Source organism: Arachis ipaensis, chromosome B05 (assembly GCF_000816755.2).
Source record: "Arachis ipaensis cultivar K30076 chromosome B05, Araip1.1, whole genome shotgun sequence".
Lineage (NCBI taxonomy): Eukaryota > Viridiplantae > Streptophyta > Magnoliopsida > Fabales > Fabaceae > Arachis > Arachis ipaensis.
The window spans coordinates 146371004-146379867 of record NC_029789.2 but is presented as its reverse complement, the minus strand read 5'-3'; the positions used below and the strand labels follow the sequence as shown (position 1 = coordinate 146379867).

The 8864-nt window shown below is 38.3% G+C and overlaps 1 pseudogene; it reads right to left on the bottom strand.

Moving 5' to 3' along the window:
- On the bottom strand, window positions 5494-8330 carry LOC110272170 (annotated as a pseudogene).

The window sequence follows — 8864 nt, the reverse complement described above, 5'->3', positions numbered from 1 at the left end:
CAGCCAGACAATTAGAACAGGTTAAAAACCAAGACCCGATCCTACAGTGCCTGACCCGACTCCGGAAAACCCAACTCTAAGGATAGAACTCGTCGTGTTCAATCGCTGTCTGATTGAGGATGCCATTGTCGCCGGAAGCTCCATTAGTGGTTGAAGAACATGATGCATGGATCTGAAGCTTGCCGCGATCGCTTATCCATGTTGTTCTCGTCCTGAATCCGCCCGAATTTATCATGGGTTTTCCATTTCCGCTGCTCGTCGCCGACCCCAAATGTTGTCTCCCTGGGTGATGGCTCCGCCGTGAAGGACTTCCTACATCGTTCGCATTGACCGCGCCGCTAATTCTCTGCCTCGAGGTCGATTGCCAGGCTATGGGTCCGTCAGCGCTCCTTCTACGTGCTCGTCTCCATGAATGGAATATGTGGTTGCTATTGTCTAAGGTTGGTCGAAGCACCGCCGTGGATCTCAGCTGCATCCCCTCTTCAGCTTGTTGCTTGTCTTGACTCTCCGTTTTTGCCCTCTCAGGTAGCCCATTCTCTAATTGGTGCCCTTGATAGTTGATAGACCCCTTTGACTTGTTTATGCATCCGCTGATTTTGCTGAAGAATTGCGAATCCAGCTTCTATTCTGATTGTGTTCCTGATTTGATTAGGAGGATCAAATATCCACTGCCTCCTGAGTTCATTCCCTGCTGCTAATGCTGCCAGTTGGTGAGCTACTTTATTGCCTTTTCTTGGAGTCCAGGTAGCTCCCACATCCGGAGCTTCGTCCAGCAGTTGGAGAATGTCTCTGATGATTGCATCCGCATCTGCTATGGGTGTTATAGCCTTGATGGCTTGAACCAAAGGTAAACAATCAGTTTCAATTATGCAGTTGCCAATTTGTAAATTCTTTATTAGAATAAGTGCCTCTCTGTATGCTTGAGCCTCTGCTGTTATTGCTAATATTGTGGTGAACCTTGTTGTTGTTCCAGTAATGATCTTTTCCTGCCAATCTCTGACGATGATTGCTGTGGCTGCGGTGCCAGTTTCCCTATGGAAAGCCGCGTCAGTATTTACCTTCAACCTGTTTTGTGGCGGGGGCCTTCAGGTAATCATCTTCCTCTCACCACTCCTATCTGCTCTTGGGATGTTGTCTGTGCTGCTACCCCTTGTTTGTACATGTTTTTTTCTGTGGTACTACAGTGCACGTTAATTATGGGAGAAAGCCCAAAATGAGTTTTGGTTCAGAATTAGGGCCCGTTTCCAATTAGCCCATCCCGACCCCCTCCTTATCATCTTAGCCCATAGCCCATCGAAGGCAATCAAGGCATTACATACTCACACCTAAACCTTTCGTCTGTATGTCCAAAAAAAAAAGCTTTTTTTTCTGGGGTGATTTTTTCAGCCTAGATACATGCCATGCAAGATACATGAAACGTGGACAATAATAAGGGCGCCCCAATAATAATGAATTCTCTCTTTGATCCCATGAAGGGCTTTCCCTGACTATCAGGGCCCTCGTCTAACTTTGCGCCATCTCCATGTAAAAGTATTGAAAATATTTGATAAAAAAAAATAGTTAGAATTTATTTTATTTAAAATTCATCAATTGTTACCGTAATTAATAAATAATAAATAAAATAAATTCTAACTGTTTTTTTTATCTTCCTGAGATTACCATAAAATTGGTTACTGTCATATAAGATAAAAAAATTATAGTTTATTAAATAATTGAAAAAATTTGAGAAGATCCAAAATATGATTATTGAATGTTGAACGAACAATATAGATCAATACCGTCCATTCACATTCCATTTAATTCCCAATTATGTTACAACTAATTGATTCAATAATATGGTATTAGCCCCATGTCTTTGTCACTTTCAATCATATTAATTACTATAGCTTAGGCTACCTAGCTATTAGAATGGTCCATCCTCTACTAAAAGAGGTCTCATCATTTTTATTTGTAAAATCCAATTTAATCCACTGTTATTGAAAATTTAGCTTCGCACAAAAAAAAAATCATTAATGATTCATTGATTCATTGCCAGGTATTATATTTAAAAAAAAAAAAAATAGAACAAAATCACTAAAGGGTAGTTGGCCGGTTGTAATTGATATGTTAAAATTCATTGCACGTGTTAAAGATGTTTCCCAATCTACAAACTATCACGCACTATGGGCTTTTTAAAGTATTTTTTTTCAATAATTTATCACAAGAAACAAGGATTTAATTTGTCTAGCATAGTGAATACGTCAAAAGTTAAAGATGATGTTAGATCCAACTGTGTAATATATAGTTGTTAATTCAATCATGAAGTTACGACCAAAAAGCATGTTTCATGTGAATATTGGTTATTTCAGAACAACTCATTGCAACAGATATCATGTACTCTCTATTCCATCAAAGAAATATTTTATATAACACATGGTACTGATGGACAGTTAAATATTCTGTACTACTGTAGATTGTTAAACTAATTAACCATGAGATTCTTGATTTGCCAATTGCCAGCTTTATATATATTTTTGAAATTGCTGTGACAAACACAAAAACAAACACTACATATTATTTAGATTCTTGTTTTCGTAAAAAGAAAGTTATTTGACATATAGTATGGTTATTTTTGAAAAATGCTGAGAACCAACACTTTTAATGAAAAAACAAATTAGAAATTGATTATTGTTAGCGTTTAGGAGAGCTATAAGTAGAGTGTGATGCTAACTTAGCAGAAGATTGTTAAGTTTCTGGAGGTTGTTAGTGAGAGTAGTTAGAATCAGTTAGTGAGTTAAGAATTGAGTCACGTGTTACAATAATCAATCAATGATGATACAATAATCACACTTCACTATCTAATACAAACTCATATTCTATCTGATGGTTTCAGTGGCTAAGAGAAGGGGGTTGAATCTTATCCCCCTTTTTGCTTGATTACACTTTCCAGTTTTTGAGGAGACTTTTCTGTTTTTGTCTCGTTCCTAACCACGAGACTTTTTATTTTTGTCTCGTCACGCGGCACGAGATATTTTTTGTTTTATCTCCTGTGCAGTAGAAACAGAATTGAAGTAGTAGAGAAAGAGAATTACACCCAGATATATCCTGGTTCAGCTGCTAAGTACAGTGCAGCCTACATCCAGTCTCCATCACAACTATGATGGAATTTCACTATAATCAATCTTGATTACAAGCTGTAAAGTGCTAACCCAACTTATAAGGGGATTCCCACAGAATCATGAAACACAACACAGATGTACAAAGAAACTCTAAGGACATCTATGGCTTTTTCTTTTAATTTTGCACTCTCTGCCTTTTTCCGCTCTATGGCTTTTTCATACAAACCTCACTGTTTGCCTTTTCCATGAGACTCAAGACATGACAAAATTAAACAGAAAAATTATAAAACAGAATACATTGAAGGAGAAGAAAAGCTACTAGCTTAGGTAGCTCTGAGACTTCTGTACCTTGCACTCTCAAATCTTACTCCTTGCTTCAAACAGTGGTTGTTCACTCTTTTTATAAAAGAGGGAAGTTTCCACACTTGAAGCCAAAACCCAAGCTTAACTTCTTTTCCTTCACACATAACCGGTTCGGCCACATAGAGAGAGAAGAGATAACCATGCAATAACCAACATGCAATTACCTCTAGTCCTTTCTTGGTCATCACTCTTCATCAATCCGAGCTCTCCATCCTTGGCTTGCTCTCCAAGATGGATTTCTGGCCCTTGATGCTTCATGATGATGATGGCTTCATCTGCTTCAATCTCTGCCTCTTCCATCACTTCGCCACTCTAGCTACTTCCTATGGTGGTTGAGCAGAATCAAAGATAAGTCATGCCTCCAAGAATCTCACCTTGCTGGCTGAATCTTCTTCTTCCTTTTTGAGCATGAAGAGCTCGAGACTACCTCACCAAATCTAACCATATTTGGTGAAAATCTCAGCCACAGCACACTTTTGTTTTGTTATGTTTTTTTGCCATCATTGTGATGGTCTTTAGACTTGCTCTTCCTTCACTTCGGTAGCTCCATGTAGCTTCCATGGCATCCATTGTTTCCTGTGTAATAACCGAAGAAGAGAAGCAAATAGAGAGAGAAGAGAGAAATTTGAAAAGTATTGAATTAGAAAAGAGAATGAGATTAAATGAAATGATTCTTTCCTTGCTGAGTAGCGTGTAGCCATAAGTGCTACAATCAAATCAAGTGTCTTGTTTTCTCTCTCATAGTTCCCATGCAATAAATGACAATGTAATGAATTTTGGAATCCATCACATAGTGAAATGCTTGGATCCGTTGGAAGTAATTTTGCTTTCCTTTTTTCATTGGTTCTGGATCATGCATGAGGAATTTTCATCAAATGTAAAATTGGGCTTAGTTGCAACAACAATTAATTCTGGCCCAATAATAACAATTGCTTTTCTGATGAATTTTTGGATCATACATGGAGCAAATAGGAAAGCATTTATTTGGGCTTGTAGTAATAATAACACGATCTGACCCGATTAGCACAAAAAATAATTCAGCCATACTCATCATATATTCTAGCATCAAACCAAAGCTGAATTTTTTTATTTAATTGGGCTTGTATTAGAATTTTATTTTCGGCCCAATTAGAAACCTGCATCACAAAATTATTAACATATGTTAAATGAAAATTAAATTAATAATTTTATAATTAATTATTTCAATAATGTTTGTTCATCATCAAAATTAAATTAGAGTTTTTCAAACTCATCACTATCTAAACTTCCAAGTCCATTTATCTCCATTTTTGTGATGATTTCTGACGCATAAAATGCATGAATATCACTTCTGCTTATATGCATCTACAAGCATGATATAATAATTACATAGTGTAATAATTTATTAGGGGTTGACAGGAGTTGATAGGTGATGAAAAATTAAGTATGATAAAAAATCTCAAGAAAAGATTTATATTAAATATGTTAGGCTTGTTTGAGACTAAATGGCAGGTAGTAATAAAATTTGATGTAATAAGAATTTGGGAGAGTGATGCTGTCGGATGAGAATATGTTTGAATTTGAGGGTGCCTCAAATGGTTACTATTAATTTGGAATGAAATAATGTGTAAAATAAATCGCTGTGTCATAAATGAGAAACTTTGGTTGTGTGTTGAAATGGTTTTATTAAAAATAATTTCAATTATACTTTTTTGGTGTATGAGGCTCATACAAGAGAAGAAAAATTTGCTGTGTGGGCGGAATTGAGTTATATTGCAGGATTATGTCAGTCTCTGTAGAAGATTTTAACGAGGAGACTGTGCAAGTAAAGGGGAGAAAATATGCTGTTAGATTAACAAAGTTTTAGTAAGAATTAGATACAACAAGATATATAACTGGTGAATTTCTGTTTAACGATCTTACAATCGGATCGACAGAATTTTAGTAAGATTGGAGTGGTGGGAGATGCTTTCATAAGTACAAAATTAGGAGTACACTATAGAAAGGAGGAGTATAAAAATAATTGATGAGTTTTTTTTTGTTTTTTTTTCTTCTAACACTTCTTGGGGGATTCCATCCACAAACGCAAAGCTTATGGCTGACTGATATTGCGCACCATCATTTAGCTATTGCGATTCTTTTCCTGATAGCTGGTCATATGTATAGAACCAACTTCGGGATTGGCCACATTATAAAAGAGATCTTAGAAGCACACATTCCTCTAGGGGGTAGATTGGGCGTGGACATAAGGGTCTTTATGACACAATCAATAATTCACTTCATTTTCAATTAGGTCTTGCTCTAGCCTCTTCAGGAGTTATTACTTCCTTGGTAGCTCAACACATGTACTCTTTACCTGCTTATGCGTTTATCCTGTGATATGAGTAACTACCCATTGATCGCTTATAGTACCCCAAACATCTGACTGCATTTTCCAACTGAAATGGAATATGACTACTGAAATTGCATTGTACATCCAGAATAGCCCCAAGAAGACATGATCCCAAGCGGATACTTGGCATGTCCCTCCTCTTCCGGGTCCATCACAAGGGAAACGAAAACCGAGATTTGCTTTATCCGGTATTAATCGCGAGCTACGAGCAAATAGAACACCCTTTAGGAGTATCAATACCGTTACATGAATTGTAAATGCATGAATGTGATGGACCAAAAAATCTGCAGTTCCTAATGGAATAAGTAACAAAGCAACCTTGCCCCCCACTGCCACTAAATCACCACCGCCCCAAGTCAAACTGGTGCTTGTTGTTGCACCAGGAGCCGTTGTGTTCGGTGCTAAAGCGTGGGTATTTTGTATCCATTGAGCAAAGACGGGTTGTAATTGTATAGCGGTATCTGAAAACATATCTTGGGGGCGCCCTAAAGCGCTCATGGTATCATTATGAATATACAAACCAAAACTGTGAAAGCCTAAAAATATGCATACCCAGTTTAGATGTGATATGATTGCATCGCGATGCCTAAGGACACGATCTAATAGATCGTTGTATCGAGTAGTTGGATCATAGTCTCTTACCATAAAGATGGCTGCGTGCGCAGCAGCACCAACTATGAGAAATCCACCAATCCACATGTGATGTGTGAACAATGATAGTTGGGTCCCATAGTCGGTAGCTAGGTATGGATAAGGAGGCATAGAATACATATGGTGAGCTACAACAATAGTCAAAGAGCCTAACATAGCTAAGTTAATAGATAATTGAGCATGCCATGAAGTTGTTAGGATCTCATATAGACCTTTATGACCCTGGCCTGTAAATGGACCCTTATGGGCCTCTAAGATCTCTTTTATACCATGACCAATCCCCCAGTTGGTTCTATACATGTGACCAGCTATCAGGAAAAGAATCGCAATAGCTAAATGATGGTGCGCAATATCAGTCAGCCATAAACCGCCAGTTACTGGATCTAATCCTCCACGAAAAGTAAGAAAATCCGCGTATTTTGACCAATTCAAGGTGAAAAATGGAGTTGCTCCCTCGGCAAAACTGGGATAAAGTTGAGCCAAAAGATCCCGATTCAAGATAAATTCATGAGGAAGTGGAATCTCCTTTGGATCTACTCCAGCATTTAAAAATTAGTTAATTGGTAAAGATACATGTACTTGATGCCCGGCCCAAGAAAGAGATCCAAGTCCTAGTAATCCTGCCAAATGGTGATTCAACATAGATTCTACATCTTGGAACCATGCCAATTTTGGAGCAGCTTTGTGATAATGAAACCAACCAGCAAAAAGCATTAAGGCTGCAAATACTAATGCACCAGCAGGAGCAACTTTTAATTTATTATGAGCCCAAACGATGGATTCAATAAGTTCTTGCCAATAACCACGCCCGCTGAATAGAAACATTAAACTAAAAGCCCATACAAAATGGGCACCCAAGAAAAAGAGACCATATGCAGATAATGAAGAACCATAAGACTGAATTACCTGGGAGGCTTGCGCCCATAAGAAATCGCGGAGCCACCCATTAATGGTAATGGAACTCTGCGCAAAGTTTCCTCCTGTGATATGAGTAACTACCCCTTGATCGCTTATAGTACCCCAAACATCTGACTGCATTTTCCAACTGAAATGGAATATGACTACTGAAATTGCATTGTACATCCAGAATAGCCCCAAGAAGACATGATCCCAAGCGGATACTTGGCATGTCCCTCCTCTTCCGGGTCCATCACAAGGGAAACGAAAACCGAGATTTGCTTTATCCGGTATTAATCGCGAGCTACGAGCAAATAGAACACCCTTTAGGAGTATCAATACCGTTACATGAATTGTAAATGCATGAATGTGATGGACCAAAAAATCTGCAGTTCCTAATGGAATAGGTAACAAAGCAACCTTGCCCCCCACTGCCACTAAATCACCACCGCCCCAAGTCAAACTGGTGCTTGTTGTTGCACCAGGAGCCGTTGTGTTCGGTGCTAAAGCGTGGGTATTTTGTATCCATTGAGCAAAGACGGGTTGTAATTGTATAGCGGTATCTGAAAACATATCTTGGGGGCGCCCTAAAGCGCTCATGGTATCATTATGAATATACAAACCAAAACTGTGAAAGCCTAAAAATATGCATACCCAGTTTAGATGTGATATGATTGCATCGCGATGCCTAAGGACACGATCTAATAGATCGTTGTATCGAGTAGTTGGATCATAGTCTCTTACCATAAAGATGGCTGCGTGCGCAGCAGCACCAACTATGAGAAATCCACCAATCCACATGTGATGTGTGAACAATGATAGTTGGGTCCCATAGTCGGTAGCTAGGTATGGATAAGGAGGCATAGAATACATATGGTGAGCTACAACAATAGTCAAAGAGCCTAACATAGCTAAGTTAATAGATAATTAAGCATGCCATGAAGTTGTTAGGATCTCATATAGACCTTTATGACCCTGGCCTGTAAATGGACCCTTATAGGCCTCTAAGATCTCTTTTATACCATGACCAATCCCCCAATTGGTTCTATACATGTGACCAGCTATCAGGAAAAGAATCGTAATAGCTAAATGATGGTGCGCAATATCAGTCAGCCATAAACCGCCAGTTACTGGATCTAATCCTCCACGAAAAGTAAAAAAATTCGCATATTTTGACCAATTCAAGGTGAAAAATGGAGTTGCTCCCTCGGCAAAACTGGGATAAAGTTGAGCCAAAAGATCCCGATTCAAGATAAATTCACGAAGAAGTGGAATCTCCTTTGGATCTATTCCAGCATTTAAAAATTGGTTAATTGGTAAAGATACATGTACTTGATGCCCGATCCAAGAAAGAGATCAAAGTCCTAGTAATCCTGCCAAATGGTGATTCAACATAAATTCTACATCTTAGAACCATGCCAATTTTGGAGCAGCTTTGTGATAATAAAACCAACCAACAAAAAACATTAAGGCTGCAAATACTA